General features: G+C 42.5%; 1 long non-coding RNA gene across 1 annotated transcript; it reads left to right on the top strand.

The window, feature by feature from the left end:
• Positions 1 to 9: 9 nt before the first annotated feature.
• Positions 10 to 17,452, top strand: LOC119490146. The gene is made up of 3 exons (XR_005207338.1): positions 10 to 20; positions 13,451 to 13,452; positions 17,340 to 17,452. It is a non-coding gene; the product is annotated as an uncharacterized LOC119490146 (long non-coding RNA).
• Positions 17,453 to 18,971: the final 1,519 nt, after the last annotated feature.

Genomic DNA, 18,971 nt, shown 5'->3' with positions numbered 1-18,971 from the left:
TTATTCAGATAGTAAGATGTGTCTACACAGGCAGGTTCACATCACGCACACACTCTGCTTGTTACACACACACAGGGATGCAGCAGCAGCTCTCCTCCTCCTCAGTTAAGTACAGTGTCGGCGCTAGAACAATGTTTTTATTTATGTTAAGAAAAACACTAAATTCAGGTGGTAGGTGTTAATTCACAATCTAATGAATATAATGAAGTAAGGCTCTCAGGAGTTCTGTATTGCTCAACCTGCAGTGTGCTCTCAGCGCTCCTTCGGTCACTGGCTCCTCATCACTCTTGTGTGTGCGAGTGTACACGTAGGCTACTTCAAAGTTTGCGGGCCCTCTCCCCCTTAACGGCGGCGTTTTGAGGCTGACGAATCCGCGTCTCTCCGGCAGTGCCCGACTATAAGCTAGTGCGTAATGCATCTCCGGAGGATTCCGCTCAGCCGGTCCGAGCCCCCCCTGTGGATTGCATCGGAAAGTAATACAGTTTTCATTATTTATCAATACATGTTCATCATATTTGGTCTAGTGCTTATTATCCTATATTGAATTTTGCCCCCCCGCCCCATGCCACCTGCACTGGTTAAATAGATTATCGGTGCATTTGCTCATATGCAGTCAAATGGAGTTGATGGGACAGACGATTGGGAGACGGTGGAGGCAGAGGGTCCACTGGCCAAGCACCACATACTGTACATCTGCTCGCGCACATTCACTTTATGCACGAGCAGATCCATTTTTCTTCAGCAGAAAAATGCGCCCGGTGCAGGTGCACCTGACTTTTAAATGAAATGGGAGATGACACTCTCATTGGTTTAATTCCTGTTACACCCAAAACACACCTATGATTAATCAAGAGACTAAATAAAGCCCCTTGAACCTTACTTTGCGCCCAGATTATGTGCCGTTTAACTCACAAAGATGGAGTTGGACACGCCCTAAATGCACTTGCGCCATGCACTTTAAACCATGTGCTATAGATCGTTTAAATAGGGTCCCTAGTCTTGTTCCTCTAGGATTTAAGGTGTTGAAGAGGAAGAATGCTGCTAGTAGGGAAAGATGTAACTTGGAGTTGGTCCCAGCTACCAAGTTAAGATGCATGCTTCTAATAATCAATTCCTACAGATAACGTTATCAGAGAAACACTAAGTAATTATGGCTATATCATCCAGCAACAATAATTCAGGCCTCACAGCCCTCCACCTCCCCACGAATCTCCATGTTCGCTCTCTTCCACAAATGTCTTGAAACAGAAGCAGACACATCTTTTCAGTGGTGGCAGGCATCACTATCATCCTTCTCCATTTCCCAGCTGTTAGACAGCTAGTCTATTGTACGGCAATGAGATATTACTTTAATTTAGAAGAAAGGAAGCAAGGAGGACAGTGCAGGCTCTGGTGTTTTCTCTTGGCATCCATTGTGTCTTGGGAGCTAATAAAAATGAGACCGCTATGCAGTCGCAGCTACAGCAGAGGAACCCCCCACCACCACCACCGCCCTCAACAATCACACACTCACATAGCATTGTATGCTTCTTTATTGGCTTAATAACGGGGGACTAAGGGCATGGTGGAAACAGTTTTCTCTCTGTGAGTGCTGGAGCCAAAAATCAAACATGAACGCATTGGCTTTAGCTTCTCTGGAGGACTTGGAGGAACAAAACAGCACAGTGATATAATTAACAACTGCCTCCTGTGAGACACATGTGAGCGTGTGCTTTTGTGTGTCATTGTATGTGTAATATATATCTATGAGTCTGTGTACAGATGCACCAGTGTGGGCATGGTCTGTTACACACCCCGCCCTCTTTACACGTGCATGCGCACATATGCAGCAACCTGTTCTTCCTATCGCTTTTGAAGTTGAGAGAACAGACATGGTTAAAAACAGGATTCCTTGTGTTATAATAATGAACTCCGCCGATAACGTGCACTCATCTGAGTCCCACCGCGCAGGCATGCCCAAAATCTAACCCCTAACATCTGAAGGACGGGGCAAACACGGTAGCCCAAGAAACCACATTAAGGAGAAACTCTCGCTATCTCCCTCCTGACAGCTCACAGGGAAGCTGTAGGTAACAAATCAAAAAAGGAAGTCGAAGCCCCAAAACATTTAAATGGAAGTGAGGCACGGTCTCACAATGGTTCTCGCCTTATCTTGCCTTAAACACCTGCCATGTCGGCTGCTACTTATCCTCTGATTACAGCTGTAGCCATTTTGCTGTAATTCGCCAAAAAATTATTCCTGAAATAAATAAGTATTATAACGTGCAGACAGAGAGTGAGACAAGGGGGTGGGGGGGGGAGGCTATGGGAGAGAGAGAGCATGTAGTGAAATATTCAAGTGAAATATTCTCTGGGAACATGGTGTTCTGAGATTGGAATAAATAAGTAGACAAGGAGAAGAGGGAAGAAGAAAAAAAGGAAAGTCAAAATGAGGTTTGACGTGATGTCTAGTCTGGAGTCTGGGTTGCCTCTGTTGCACTGTTGATCTCTGTTTCACACAACTCTCAAACAAGGTCATATTATAGCGCGCAGTGTGCAATGAATGACAACTTTTCTGCATTCACATTACGCATCACAGTGTTATCTGCAGTGACCCTCAGTTCAGCAGCCAGATTCTAAAATGCGGGGTGTAAAAAGTGGAGAAAACGCATTTTTATGCCACAGAAAAAAGGAAAGAAAAGTAGTCTTGTACATGTACAGTTCTTTCTTTCTCACTTTATCAGAGAATGATGGACGTGTGTCTGCTTCCTGCCATACAGTAAGTGACCTGCTCGGCTGTTAGTACCGGACCAGACCATTTGAAGTAATCGTGGAAAATTAGGATACGATTATTATATTAGGCTTTGGAAGCATGACATCTGTCTCCTCATACCCACACAGTAGGTCTTCATCCAGTTCCAAGTAACCAAGACTAAACCTGGGACCCGAGTCAGGCTGGTTGCAGACTACATTCAGTCCAATTGGTTGGGTTGGGGCAACACATTCTCACTCCCAACTCGTCAAATACCGCTGCTTGGTCAGTGCCCGCTGGCATTGGAGACCGACACACGGGGTACCCCTCTTGCGTTACTTTTGGACGGACCAGGGACGGCGTGTCAATATACACTCGTTACATGCATAGTGTCCTTTCAAAATAAACTTCTGTTTTCACAGGAAGTTAGGTTTAGGCAACACAACCACTTAATTAGGGTTAGGAAACGGTCGTGGTTGACGTTAACTTCACTGACTAGCGTGACTCACGGGACTGACGATACCAACAAGACACGTGACTAAAGACTGACGTGACAAAATAAGTCAGCGTTCCTTTTAGTTTCACACAAACACCGATCTTTTTTTTTTTAAGTCTTGTGTTTGTTTGACCCATCCACCACCCTTCCAGCCCACCCTGAGTGGACTCTCACACTATTAATACTAAGTCACCTGCTTCAAGCGTCGGTATTTGACAAACTGGGAGTGAGAATGTGTTGGTTTATATTGAAAACAATGGAGAGGGCCGAGTAACTTTATGCTCTGCCTTGTTACATTTAGGGCACACAACTTCCTGCATTGGCACTGGATGTTGGCACTGGACGTAAATCGTGAGGAACGGAATCGTCTAATATGGACATAATTCCTTTGGACACTGGGCTGAATCATTCCTGGGTCACTTTTGGATCATTAAAATGTATTTATGCATATTGGGTTTGGGGTAGGTTTTCTACAGGTGAAGACCTCTATTATACAGTTCAACATGTTGAACTTGTTTTTTTGTTCTATAAAATTCTGATGGTCTCACTGTCTTTTGGTGTGTCTTATCAAAATTCACACAAGCCACTCAATCCTCAGCTGGTGGGATAAACTGCTCAAACATGCATGAATATGAGTGTGCACCAAGTCAGTTAAGATATAATACTGGCTCAGTATTAGCATGCTCAGCACCCCACCATGGTTACACAGCTGCTGAAAATAAATGCGCAGCCAATACTTCTTAGTTCAAAAGAGGACACATCAATTTGTTGCCCACTTTTTGTTTTTCATAAGGTGCGAGGGAGAATCAGCCCTAATTCAGGCAGTTCGTAATGTTTTTCCTATTGATGTGCAATACTCACACAGAGCCAATTTGCTGAACAATCTGACTATGGAAGTTATTAGAGCCACATACTCTTTTCATGGAATCGAAGGACATGTTGAATCCACATGAGAGTTTTCATTCTTTTGTGTGTATGGATTCATGAAGATAATGGAGATTCCACAATTCTACAATTTCATTCAACAGACACTTTTGTCCAAAGCGACATACATTCTGAGAGTTCGTACAACACAAGCAAGGATCTAGATAGGAGGGAACAACGTGAGTAAGAGCCAACAACAGTTTCAAGTCTGATCGGACACAGGTGCCGACAGGAAGTGCATAGAGGCAATGCACAAGGTGGATAGAAGCAGATTTTTTATTTTTTATTTTGTCATCGTCATCATTATCATTATCAACAACGCCATCAATGTCATCATCATCATGAATATCCTAATCAACATCAGCAACATCCTCAATATCATCAAAATCATCATTATCAATGTCATTAGGTTAGCTTTTTCTTAAATGTGGAAAGGGACTCTGTGGATCGAGTGGAGTTCAGTAACTCATTCCACCACAGGGGGACTACAGTGGCGAAGAGTCTAGCTAGCAACTTAGGGCCCTGTTGTGATGGGAGTACCAGGCGCCTTTCATTGGCAGAGCGTAGTGAGCGGGAGGGAGTGCAGACCTGGATGAGGGAGTTCATTTAGGCGGGAGCTGTTTTTGTTGCTGTTTTGTAAGCGAGCAACAGAGTTTTGAATTTGATGCGAGCGGCAACTGGGAGCCAGTTGAGAGATATGAACAGCGGAGTGACAATGCGTTACAAGAGCCTGTACCAGAAGTATAGTTGCATGAAAATCAGACCCTACCTAACAGGTAGGGTCTGATTTTCTTGATGTTGTACAGGACAATCGACACGACCGAGCAATTGAGGCCACGTGAACCTTAAAGGTTAGCTGGTCGTCAATCATGACACCCAGATTCCGGGAAGACTTTGTGGGTTTGAGTTTGGTTGGTCTCAGCTGGATATTGATCTGTGGTTGTATAGATGGGCTGGCTGGGATGACAAGGAACTCAGTCTTAGATAGGTTGAGCTGTTCTTTCATCTATTTAGAGATATCGGCAAGGCATGACGTAATCTGTGCCGAGACTGTAGTGTCATCTGGCGGTAATGATAGGAAGAGTTGGGTATCATCCGCATAGCAGTGGTATGAGAAACCATGGGAGCGGATGATTGTACCAAGTGAGGTGGTGTATATTGAGAAGAGAAGGGAACCGAGCACTGACCCTTGAGGCAGCCCTGTGGATAAGCAGTGTGGTTTGGACACTTCTCCCTTTCAAGATACTCTAAAAGATCTCCCTGAGAGGTAGGACATGAACCAGTGGAGGGCAGATCCTGAGATACCAAGCTTAGAGAGTGTGGAGAGGAGGATTTGGTGGTTCACTGTGTCAAAGGCAGCTGACAGATCTAACAGCAATAGAGCTGAGGACTGGCCAGCAGCTCTCGACAAACGCAGAGATTCTGTTACCAACAGCAGTGCAGTCTCGGTAGAGTGGCCCCGCTTAAAGCCAGACTGATTTGGGTTGAATAGATTGTTCTTGGACAGGAAATCAGAGACTCGATTAAAGACTGTACGCTCAAGTATTTTTGACAGGAAGGGTAGAAGTGAAACCGATCTGTAGTTTTTGACCTCGGTTGGGTTTTTTGAGCAGTGGGGTGACCCGAGCTTGCTTGAATGCAGTGGGGAACACAACCATTGACAGCGAGGAGTTGAGGATGTGCGTGACGGCAGCGTTAAGTGTAGGGGAAATGGTCTGTAGAAGGTCTGATGGTATTGGGTCCAGCGGATCGGTAGTGGGCCGAGAGTCCAGCAGAAGCTTGGAGACTTCGTCCTCAGTCAGAGGGGAGAATAAGGTGAGAGAGGTGCTTTTAGCTGGTGGCTGCAGGATGAGTTGGTCAGGCTCAGAGATCTGAATACTGATGGCCAAAACCGTATCGGTAAAGTATGAGGCGAATGTCTGGAGTGAGCAGAGTAGAGGTTGGAGGAGGAGGTGGATAGAGAAGTAAATTAAATGCAGAGAACATTTTTCCGAGCATCTGTGGCACCACAGATCTTGTTTTGATAAAAAGATTGAAATTCTACATAATGAGATTCTTCTCAATAGTATGATTATGGTATTATTACTTTTATTATCACTAATAGTATTATACTTATGCACACAGCTTACAGAAGTTTTCATGACAAGAAGTTGTCATTTAATGGGATTCTCTGTAAGAAGAATTTATACGTGTAAAAAGTTATATACAGTCCCTTTAATGTTCTCATAGCGAGTCGATCAAGAAAATACAGTGGAAGTATACACAGCTCAGTATAAGTTAACATAACTTTATCATTTTTAGGTTTTAATGCAAGCATGAGTAATTTCTTTTTATCATCATTAAAGACTGAAATGTGATGTGAAGGATGTGCTGATATGTGAAGAGGCTGATGATGGTGATAGCTTCCGTACTAGGGGATATAACACACTGATAATGAAACACAGTGACTGTGAATGTAACACAAATTAAATCAGGCATTTTAATTTTAATCTTCTGACTCCCATCAGATCTGCAGAGAATTACAGTGTTTAAGTTTCTCCCATCTTGCCCATCTGTCAGTCACTGTTGCTTTATTCTCCGTCTCTGTGTCATCCACCCTCCTGTCGCTCTTTTTTCTCCTCCAGTACTCCTCATTCAGACACCCGCCCCCACCCCACATCCCCCCATCCAGCAACACCACTACTGACTCAGTAGCAGGTAACAGACAGTGTAAGAGGATCTTTGATTCAAATTTCTCCATTCAAAGAGTCTCAAACAGATAGCAATGCTGCTCTCTGCTGGCCATATAAATGAAGTTATTACCATATGAACATCTGGAGATGGAGGAAAAGTGGGATACTTCTATTGGTAGGAATAAAATTTTAGTAAGGAATTTTCACATTAAAATGACGATAAATAATTTAGGTTCATGGGTAAATCTCCCAGCAGTAGCTTCTGGCTTTATAATTGCACATTCGCTGTCAGCTTCTTCTGTGCCTGTGCTGGATTTACACATACTGGTTTCCTCAGCCTCAGGCTAAATGGCGGTTCAAGGTAGACAGCTCATCAAGATGAGTGACAAGTGTTGAAGCAGGAGCTTGACCAGCTGAGGGGGAGGGGGGAGGGGGTGGAACCAACACTGCACTGCAAAGGTGAAAATTCACATATTTGAGCTTCAATCTCAATTTTATTCTCGAGCAAGAACATCTTATCACAGTGACTGTTGTTGTTCATAAAGAACAGGGAAATCACAGTTTGAAATCTATCCTGACAAAACAAAGCTGTCGTGGCTTTGAGGTGTTTCAAAGTACAACCAATGATGCAAAAAAATACCAATATTGTGCTTTGTATTGATTGTCGAGCACACCAGAAAAGGCTGATTTTGACCAGAAATTGGTAGATAATGACTGTTTCCTTGGCTTTGATATAATTAATCAATGCTTGATATCTACGTTCAAGAATCTTTTTTTCAGTATTATTTACAGTGTCTTTTTGTGTGAAGAAATTTGAACTAATTTATAAATTATATATTCACTCCATTTTTTGAGGGTAACGTACAGAGCTACGGAAGACTATCATTATCTGTCACCGGTCTATTTATCTGTCATCTGTCAATCGTTCATCATCAGAAATGTATAAAGTATGTGCGAAAGACAAATACACATATAAAGAGAAGCTGACAGAGGCAAAGGGGGGAGATATTACAAAATTGAAGTTAGTTTATTATATCGATCTTCATAAATAGGAGGACCTTGACAGCTTTGCCACCCACATCCTTGATGTGTTTTGACGTTAGTGAACACCTGTCAGCAGTTAAAAAAATATATAATTCTGTGGAAGCTGATGTCCGATTTACACATGGGTAGGTATATGACATTAAGATCTACAAGCCAAGTGCCAACTACACAATCGTCCGGACAAAGATAAACTAGATAATATTATGCTACGGAATACTAACAAAATGTCAGCTAATACTGCATATCTAATCTACCGTATCTTGCTAAATGAACCCCATAATGGTAGCCTACCTTTGTGTCTGACTGTATGCTATATACAGTAAACAATTTGTCTTATTCACTGTACAGTGTTTTGTGATAGATTTTGACATTTTCAGTAAACAGCTAGCGGATGGCACTCTTACCGTTTATCCTTTAAAAATGGCCGATTTGCTGTTGATGACGTGATATTCCCGTGCCCTATGGAGTGCAACATTTTTTTGTAGGCCAACCAGGAAGTTAGCATCGCCCTGGGTTCCGTCGACAAAAGGTAATGGGATTTTTCCATTTGGTTTTGGAATATTGCAGAAAATAAACTCTGTGGCACACACACGTTTACGATACGTTTTGTTCAGCAAGATAATATCCACAAATGAACACCACTTTTATGATTTTAAAAAAGTAAATGCAATCACCAGAGGTAAAAAGCTAACATTAGGCTATAAACAAACTACACCACGGTCGCGTCAACCCAAGTATACACAACGAGGCTGTATAGTCGTCGTGATGATGTGTAGTAGTCTCATTTAGCCACTTAGCCACCGGCTTTTTTAAGACACATTACGGCTTCAAAAATCTTTGGGGTATTTATTTATTTAAATTCTCTTAAGCTTGTGTTAGCCACAGACCTTTTTTCCGACATCTAACTAAAAACCCGTTTTGAAAAACCCATTGACTTCCAGACGAGGGAACCAGAAGTGCTAAAATACTAACTCATTTCCGGGTTTTAGGACTCACTCCTGTAGCACTGTTTTCTGCTGTTAAGTCTGTATTCCACTCAAAAAGTGGACGCTAGTTAGCCTAGCTAGTTAGCCTAGCTTGCTAGCGTTAGCACTAATTGTAGACACTAATGTAGGGGGGCGCTATCGTGGAGGAATAATGAATAAAAAAAATACGTTTATTCTTGTTGGTAATTACAATTATGACCAAATAAGTACATGTCAAAACAAACATCAATGATATAATGACAATAATGATAATAATTTCAGTTTGATTTTAACAGTAGCTCATGTCCGTATGTGCTGCGACAAGCTGTACACTATAAGCTTCCTTCATCCCATGTTGTTTGGCAGCCATCTGATACTTGGCTGATAAGCACAAGCTACCACACTGATGCTTTGCAGCAGAGCAGGCTTCTTGCTATTGGAGAGACCTGTGGAGACAGATGGGAGATTTACAAATGCTGGAAGAGCAGAGAGCGGAGCTGGCAATGGCACACCTCAGAGAGATTTCCATTTACTACAGGCTTCTTGTCTTCATCAAGGTTGCCGCTATGGTGTCACTTTTCTGCTGCCAAAGTGAGCCGTGAGTGAGACGAGAAAGACAATGTCACAACATCTGCTTTGTCTGTGAGCCTCATAGCAAAGACGGCACTTTTATCTGCATCTATTGCAATCAACTGTTATTTTATCTTGTAGATTTAGCAAAAGTATTTGTACATACAGCCGTAGCTTTTATGCATCAAACTGTGGGGGAAATTGAAATGAAGTTGATGAATATTTATCTTCTGCCAGCATTTCTGTCGTCAGTCTTGTTTGTTCGAGAGGTAGAAGGCAGTAATTCTGCAACTGAATAGCTTCCTAATCACACATTACTAATCTGGCCTCGCTCTTGTGTCCTTGCAAACAGCTCCTCGCGCTCACCCGGCTTTCCCTTTTGTTTGCTAACCCGTCTAGCAGCCTCGCGGATAATAACGCGGACCATTGCTCCGGTCACAATGAGGAAACGGATCCCAACTCAAATCTCATAACCTGACGGTGGCAACTCACCATTGATTTCTTTCATAAACCACGCTTGGTGTCTTTTTCCCTCTCCCGCTCTTTCTCTCGGTGTCTCAACCCGCTGTGCTCTCGTCACCCACAAACTGCACCCACCCCCACCCACACCCCTAAAGAGTAATTACTCACTCTTTTATTTTCTCCTGCGTGGCTCCCTATCGGGCTACTCATCTCTGACAGCGGTGCAGCTCAAATTAAATTCCCCCATCTGATAATGAAAGTCATTAGGTCCCGCTGGAGCCTTGTGGAAGGCCAAACAAAGCCTGGTGGAGGTCCGTGTAATAACCCCAGGAAGGGACAACACACAGCTGAACAGAGAGAAAGAAAGGCGGACATGGACTCTCTCGATGCACAGCCGATCCCTTTTATTCACAGGCATCATGTTTTTGAAGAATAAAAAAGAAGCTTTCATAATAAATAATAGAAAGGAGATGAAAAATACATTGCATGTGCACGAAAACTGTATTTTCTATGTTCATGAAGACTTTACACAGCATTTGCTTTTTCACTGGGGTTGTCCTGTACCTGGCAGCATGATCGATCACCACACCAGTGTTCAAGCTAATTTGAATGTGCTCGTAAATTAGGTGGCATTTAGAATTTCCACCATGGGAGTGAGTTTAACCGTCTTCCAACTCTATTACAAACATATGCAGGAGCTGTGACCTTTGTCACTCATGTGAGTTCTAGTGGGAGGGTTGTATGTTAATTTGCTTTGGCCCTTCTGGTAAGACTAATAACTATGTTAATTTTTTGCACATTAAACAACACAATCATTCCCAGGAATTTGTGGTTTGGGGATACCAAGAATTATTTGTAATATTTGTCAGAGCTTTTTATTTATTTTAACTTTTTTATTTATTTTTATAAATCTATTTGCAAAAAAACATTTTTTTTTTTTAAATAACAAAGTTTTTGCATTAAAAATGATGTAATTCAGAAACATCTTAACAGACAAAAGTCAAACAAAAAATCATGCCTCATTCTAACAAATAAACTTCTTCATGAGTGGCCAGGGACCTTTACTGCCCAAGAATTCATCCTCGCAAGTTCTGGGGAACTTGTTTCAACCATATCCCTTATCAAATATCTAAAACTCACCATTTTATTTTTGTTTTTACTTTAAGGACTCTGTTAGGGGTAAAAAATCTGTCAATTCATCGTTGAGTAAATCCCTCCCCATGCATTGATTGTCAAAACATAGTTTAGCAACCAAAACAAGGCATGTCAGGCCTGTCAAGCTTTGGATTTCTCCACATGTTGAAGCAACATGCGTGAGGCTGTAAGAACAGCAATACCAAAACCAAAAACACACAAGCAAAAGTATAAGGAATCTGTGTTTGTCTGCGCAGGCGGCGCCATGCCATTGTTCTGATGGCTCATTATTCCGATACAACAACAGTCTGAAAAATGTCCCATTGGACCAAAAGCCCATTTGTCCGACAGCCCGTTATCCCGAAAACATTGAAAACAACAATGTCCATTGTTCCAAAGGCCTATTGCAACAAAGAGAAGCAAATGGCTAATCATTGGGCAACGTCAGTCAGTCATTGGACCTCCCCGGTTGCAGTATTTTTTGCACATGGGAAAAGTTAATCTTCTGGGCTTTCTGTCAGAAAGTGTCTATTTTAACCCAAACCATGATCTTTTCCTAAACCTGACCAAGAAGTTTTGTTACCTAAACCTAAGGAGACTTCTGGCAGAAAGAAGGCTAACTTCTCCCATGAACAAAACATAAAATGTGATGTGAGATTATTCTGTATGGAGATTTTTGGAGCAATGGGCCTTAGGAACAATGGTCATTTGTCTTTGGAATAGGCTGTCGGACAAATGGGCTTTCGGTCCAATGGGACATTTTCCAGACTATTGGGGTTTTGCAATAATGGGCCGTCAGAACAACGGCCAGTCACAATGTAGGCTGCAATAGTGTCTGGCTAACTAGCTACAACCTACAGTAATAACTGAGCATCCCTATCAAGGCAAAAGAGCATGTTAACTATGGAATTGGAAGTTGTAAATACTGGATTGAGAGTACACTGAGGGGTTGTATGTGATGGTGAACACATTTGTGTAATCAGATGTTAATAGCTAGATAGAGAACTTTGAAGTTTATATTTGAATTTACAAAATAAAGCTTTTGTTTTTGTTATTTTCTTTTTCTTTTTTTCTTTTTTTTATGGAAATAGTGACCAAAATGAGCCACCTTCTGAGATTACAATACTACAGAATCAGTTTTATTAGCCAATACAAGTGTGTTAGGCATTTGCTTCCAAAAAACGCAACACAGAAGAATAAAAATAGACAAAAAGTACTTCTACTAATAATAATAATAATAATAAGTACTCAGACTCTCATTTACTGTACTACTACTAAATAATTATCGCTATCATTGTGAATTGCATATGTGCCACGCGAGAATACAAGAATGGAGCTAAAAGAGCTAAAAACACAGTAACAATGTATTTCTGTGCATAAGGTCATATTTTTACATTGTGTTAGTATTTTTTCTCTCTATATATACAGTTCTCTTCTGGAGAGAAATAGCAATCTAAACCTGGTTTAAGGATCTTGAAAACAAATTAGACATTAGTTTGATTCCCCTGCTAGCCGGATAATAAGGTCTAATGAATAAAAACAGCAGAAATGGCTGTCTCGTGTGTGTGTGTGTGTGTGTGTGTGTGTGTGTGTGTGTGTGTGTGCGTGCGTGCGTGCGTGCGCGTGCGTGTGTGTGTGTGATGATGGCCCAGGTGGGGAGTCCCTCTATTACAACACTCAAACCATCAGGTTCATTAGGGCCAACAATTACACATTCATGAATTTGCTGTTAAAATGGCATTTGGTGAGCTGAGTGCGCCAGCTCCTGTCAACCTTAAGTGCTGGGTAAAATACTTTTAATTGGTCTCAGTCTTTCGCCTGGTCGATTATGGGGGTCGGCTTTCTGGGAGTGTGGTTGAAACATGGGGGGCTAAAAGCCTCCAAGATGGTGGGCTGGCAGACGCAGAGTGGAGGAGAAGCTCTGGAGGGAAAGGTCATGGTAATCACCATAAAGGGCAGCATGCAAAATAATTAAAGAGAGAATAATTGGCTGTGAGTTGTTTATGTGCATCTGTGTGTGTGTATGTCATAGTAGCAAAAGACAGATTGAGCATGTGCACTGTGCGTAACAACATAGTAAAGGCAGAGAGACAGACAGTATATAGCTATGTGAGTGTTTAAATGAGGGCTGGTGGTCATCTCTGTGTACAGGTGTAGACAAATTTGCAGCTGTGATTACATGCTAGATGGAAAAACCCCACCACATCTGAGGCCTGTACTACAAAGCAGGATCTGGGGTTAGCAAGGTAACTTCAGGGTTAACCCTTCAGGGTTTTCCGTCCAACGACGGTGGTTCACTTCTTACTGTGTTAGATCGCCATGGTAACTCATGCTGCACACCTAACCTGCGGGTTATGTTCGAGATAACAGACCAACTGGTATAAAAGCACCGCCTACTGACCAATCAAAGCTCAGTGCGCCGATCGTATGATAATATTACACAAAGACGAAGACGTTAAAGTCATAATTCTGGCTAAAAGCAACACAGTTCAAACAGAAGAATGCAGCGAAGACAGCTGGGTTTATGCTGTAGGCGTTTACCGCTTTGAATAATGTGTTTATATGTATTTTTTTTATTTGCTCCCAAGTCCGTTTCACACCGCCGGAGTCGGGGACGCAGCTGAAAGAAGGCTGAAATAGTCACACACACCACATCATTACCCAAGAGCATAATGAAGTGTTTTGTATTCATCCATTCTATTTTGAAAGCTATTTATATATCACTGCCCCATCAAGACGACTATATCTGACTTTTGAGTATTCCATTAATTTAATAAGTCTGTTTGTGCAATCACACATCAGCATTTTTTTCTTTTGCCAGCTGTCCTTCCTGCATTTGGCAGCTTCAACTGTGTTACTTTTAGTCTGGATTATTTGCTTAATCTGCTCTTGGTTTGTAAAATGTGCCGCTCGGTTGACAGTAGACTTGTACATGTTTGTGATTGGTCACATGCTGCAAACGCCGCCCCCTTTCATGTGTAGGCGCTCGTAGCCAGATTGAGAAACCCTGGGTTGATTTACCAAGTTGATGACCACCGTCGTAGGACCGCTTAGCGTGATCGTGGTTGTTAGTGTTAGTTATAGCGGGGCGATTAAAGGGACTGTTTGTAAGAATCAGAAATGCTTGTTAACAGCGACACCTGTGGCCGTTAAGTCAACGAAAGTCAGCGTCGGGCTCGCGCTAGCTCGCTCTACATAGAAATGAACGAGCATCGTTCAAAACAGTGAAGCGACACACGTCAGCTAAAACCACAATATCACTCTATATTTCAGCTGCTTGGCAGTAATGTTAGCTGACCAGACGAAGGTCTCTCCATGAATCAATGCTGATCCTAGTGTTGGCTTTTCCTACTTCAGCCTCCCGACCGCGGCCGGAGGAAGACACCGGCACCCGGTCAGAGACGATAACGTTTCTTACTGCGAAGCCCCGTCACTTCACAAGACACGGGAAACCTCTGTTGGTCTGGAGGAGCTGCAGCATTTACTTCTGCAGAAACGTCCACTGTACATTCACTAGATATTCTCAGAGCTCCGAAGTCTTCTGCAGTGTGCAGTGTGCGCGCATGCACGTGAGGTGGAGCGAGCTGAGTGAAGGCAAGCAGGCAGCCAGAGGAGCAGAGTACAGCAGAGACTCCGGTCCTTGAGATCAAAGCTACGGTCTCCCCCACGTCCTCCGACCGCAGCCAACACTGTTTAACAGACGGGCTTCACTAGATACAACTTTGCAGTTTTGGTGCTTCCGTGTAGTTTGTGTTGGAGTCTTGTCTGAACAGCGTAGCCACACGCGAGCGCACATATGCGAGCGACCCAGGTGATTTATACGAGTTATGATAGTGATTTTATACAATTGTGCATTTTGCAATAAAAGCAACAAAGTTGGCACATGGTTTGGACATAGGTTTATATGATACAAAAAGATATAAGTTATATAGTTTGTGGCCCGGCCGCCATGTTGAGTTCAGTTGAGGAAATACCAAGCACCGTCCACCAGCTGGAGCAAACTTTCTCATTTTACAGCTAAACAGTACACTACAAGATGTTTCTGAAAACATTTTAAGTGAAAAATAGACATTACAGTAACAGAATATTAATTCATATTTAATCAGCGCGGCCTAGTTTGACCGTTTAATCGGAGTTTGCGAGTGATTGACAGCTGCCTCCGTTGAATGAACAGCCAATAGGAACGCTCTCTCTCTGAAATGACCCGTGATTTGCCAAAGCTTCCCGTCATGGGCCTGAAAACGGAGCCATGAGGAGGTGCAGAAGTCTTGTTTTCTCTCAGAACACTTGAATTGATATATGCTGAAAGGTTACTATGGAATTTTTGCCCAATGATGCCAAAATACATTTTGCCTACTGCCGCTTTAAGTTGTTGATGCGATGAACTGTCTGCCAACAAACCACTTTATTTGACAGCGCCTGTGTGATAGTCGATTCCCTCATTACCAATAAATAGAGGTGGCATCATGGGGGTCTTCTGCAATGTCGGAGAGGACGCTTAATGTTAGCAGTGCTAGCACATCATCATTTCATCTGCCCTTACAAACAGCAGGCGTTGCAAGAGTTTTGACTGTAAACACGATATAACCAGCCTTATGAGATGAGAATCAGAGGCACGCAAATGGTCGAGGGGGATCGATGCCCATGTGGCATTTGGTCAATACCTAACAATGGAACACGTTGAAAACTAAATGCCATAGGAGCACAGTGCTGGAGTTAATTGTCGGATACTTCTCTCCTGCTGTACTTTGAGGGGCTAATTAGCTTGCGGTGTCTGGAAAGGGATAGGTGGCTGAATCAATGTTCCCAAATGAAAGGATGGAGATACACACTATGGCGTGTGTGTTTTTTCCCCTCTCGAGTGATTTCATTGATTTTGAAAGTCAAAATGGAAGGTATTCTGCTTCATAGTCAGTGGTTTTAATAACAGCTTATGTATTGTTTTCTGCTTTTTATTCCTCACCTGTTTGTTCGATGAATGCTCCAAATAATAACATGCGAGTTGCCGTATTCACAGACGTCCAATTGCAGAATAAAATGGATTTTTCCGAAAGAAAGAAGGGGACGCTGAATCATTTGATTTTAGCCGACACAAACGGAACCATTTTACGACGCCATTGCTAGAGCGATTTACATCTGTTGTCACAATGGGTGGCACTTACTGGTAATGTCTATAATCAGCCTATTTAATGCTTTCAACAGAGTGGCAGATATGAAACAGATGGTGAATCTGCAGGCGTACTCTAAACACAACACACTCCATATTATTGAGATCAGCAGTTGGTGAAAGGCCGCCGCATCTAAACACTTTACCTTATTAGAGGCTGCCGAAGCATAGGTGAGTTAGGAAGGCTAGCTGAAGCTCTACCCTTTGATAAAGCGTTCTTTACTGGACTAACCAACCATGTAAAGACGATGCTTGCATTCACAGGTAGAAATACAGGACACAATACAAAGCATCCGTCCACTTTAACCTTCCACTGCAAGCACAAGAGAGACTTTTGTTGGCTTTGTAGTTCTCCTTTGGCCAGGATAAAGAAACCCCTCCTTGCCATGCTGCAGCAGAGATTTGATCAGACCCCCGCGGTGAATCATGTTTACGGTCCTGCACACACTCACTCCATTCTCCTCAGGAAAGCCAGGGTTTGTTGCACATCTGAAATCTCCTTACAGGTGCAGGACAAAAGCGAAAAGCATGGCAAGAGAAACACACGTTGCCTGATTACCATCATGTTTGGTGAAAATGCTGCTGTGAGCAGTTTGTCAAATGAGGTGCACGTTTGGGAGCTAACAAACAGAGAGGTTAGCGTTCTCCTCGGATGCTCGTTGAGAGGTTATGGCTGCAATCAGAGCCTCTGATGGAAATTGAAACAAAGCTGCCATTTAGGGCCCCGCATACACACAATATGGAGTCATGAAATCATGCATGAAGGCTTTAGCTATGACCAGTGTTAATATCTGCAAAGGCCTGTGTGATTTCTTTGCCTAATGCCGGGCACACACTACGCAAGAATCAAGAAGATTTTTTGGGCCTGATTCCCCCCCCCCCCTCCCGACAATCGTTAGCAAAGCCCCGATTTTTGATGGTTCTAAAGATTATCTTTCCAGATATTCCTGTGGTGTGAGGTATGTTAGGAGTGTTTTTTACATCCCCCAATTGGCTTGGAAGTCCATCCTGGCCCCACGGATTTCAAATCATAAATATTAAACGTGTTCAATATTTACGATCGGATATCCTGTAACCCCGAGGACAGCCGATGATGCAGTCACGTGGGAAAGAACGATAGCCAATTGAGAACCCAGCTGACTGAAGCGGAAAGACGACAGGGACAACCAACCAGCGCAGAAATGGAGGACCAACTTGTTGATTAGTGGCAACAACGCAAGTGTATATTTATCATATCTCCATGACTTCATCCATCCATCCTTCGTGAATTTTCAGTACAAAGTAGTGCAAAAGCTAACATCGCTAATTCTTCCTGCCCGTCGTCCGCCATGTTTGTTTACACCAAAGTAAACGATTGATTGCGAGAGATTTTGCGACACATCCGTCTTTTTTTCAGTCAGGACTCTTGTGGAATCTGTTTTAATGTAACACAGACTTTTTATGTAGTTACACAGCGTCGAGCACGGTGGGCTTCCGGTCAGTTTACCACAATACCACAATACCAGAAGACGGTCTCACGCTAATTTGTTTTAAAGTTTGGATGTGTTTTCATGGAGATCTGTGGCAAAGAGTGTTTTCAGCACATGTAAGTAAATTCCTTTATCGTTCTTGTTTTTTGATTACTGAGCTCAGTATGGAAGTCACCAAATCCAACCATATATGATATTAATTAACGTCTTGTGGCCTAAAACATAGCACCCTTTTGAAACATGTAACCAACTCATAGCAAATGTTCGCTGTAGGCCTATAAGCCAATTTATACTTTGGCTTTTCTGTATACTTGTCAGTTTAACCCAAGTGTACTTAAATATACTTCTGTTAATTATATCTCTGATAAGGACATAAAGAGTAAACTGAAAGTATACTCTCTTATTTTAAGTTTAAAAGAAGTATACTAAAAGCACACTTAAAGGGACTGTTTATAACTTCTTACACGTATAAATCAATCCGGGTCGGTGTCCAAAGCGCGCTGGCGTGTGGCTATGCTGTTCAGACAAGACTCCAACACAAACTACACGGAAGCACCAAAACCGCAAAGATATATCTAGTGAAGCCCGTCTGTTAAACAGTGTTGGCAGCGGGAGAGACCGTAGCTTTGGTCTCCAGGGCCGGAGTCTCTGCTCCTCTGCTTGCCTTCACTCACACACCGCGCTCGTTCTCGCTCTTTTGCTCCACCTCACGTGCATGCGCGCAAAATACACTGCAGAAGAGTTAGTTTAGCTCTGACAATATCTAGTGAATGTACAGTGGACGTTTGTGTAGAAATAACTGCTGCAGCTCCTCCAGACCATCAGAGGTTTCCCGTGTCTTGTGTAGGGTTAAAAACTCGCAACTTTTTTTCCCACAGAATGAGAGTAAAAAAACACAGAGGGGAGTGAGTAGAGAGGCTCTGCGTGTTGCTGCCAGGAGTGTGGGTAGTGGGCAGTCTATCAGAGGAGTGTATATCTATAACATAACATTATATATATATATACTGTATGTCTGTTGCCGCTAACTAAACTTATGAACAAAAAGAAATTTGTCAATGTTTGACACATGTATGACATATTTGTTAATATTCATATATATATATATATTGACATGTGTATGCTACTCTATGGATGGATGGATAAATAGACCTGATATAGATGGAAAGACAGACCCACAAACAATATTCGACTGTAAATATTAGGGCTGTCAAAGTTTACGCGATAATAACACATTAACACAAATTTGTTTTCACGCCACTATTTTCTTTTACACATTAACGTAACTTGCGATTTTTAGGTTGTAGTGGGCTCAGTTTTAAAGCTAGAGTGAAGATACT

This window comes from Sebastes umbrosus, chromosome 6 (genome assembly GCF_015220745.1).
Source record: "Sebastes umbrosus isolate fSebUmb1 chromosome 6, fSebUmb1.pri, whole genome shotgun sequence".
Classification (NCBI taxonomy): domain Eukaryota; kingdom Metazoa; phylum Chordata; class Actinopteri; order Perciformes; family Sebastidae; genus Sebastes; species Sebastes umbrosus.
The sequence above is the reverse complement of the archived record's forward strand: the minus strand, read 5'-3'. Positions and strand labels throughout refer to the sequence as shown.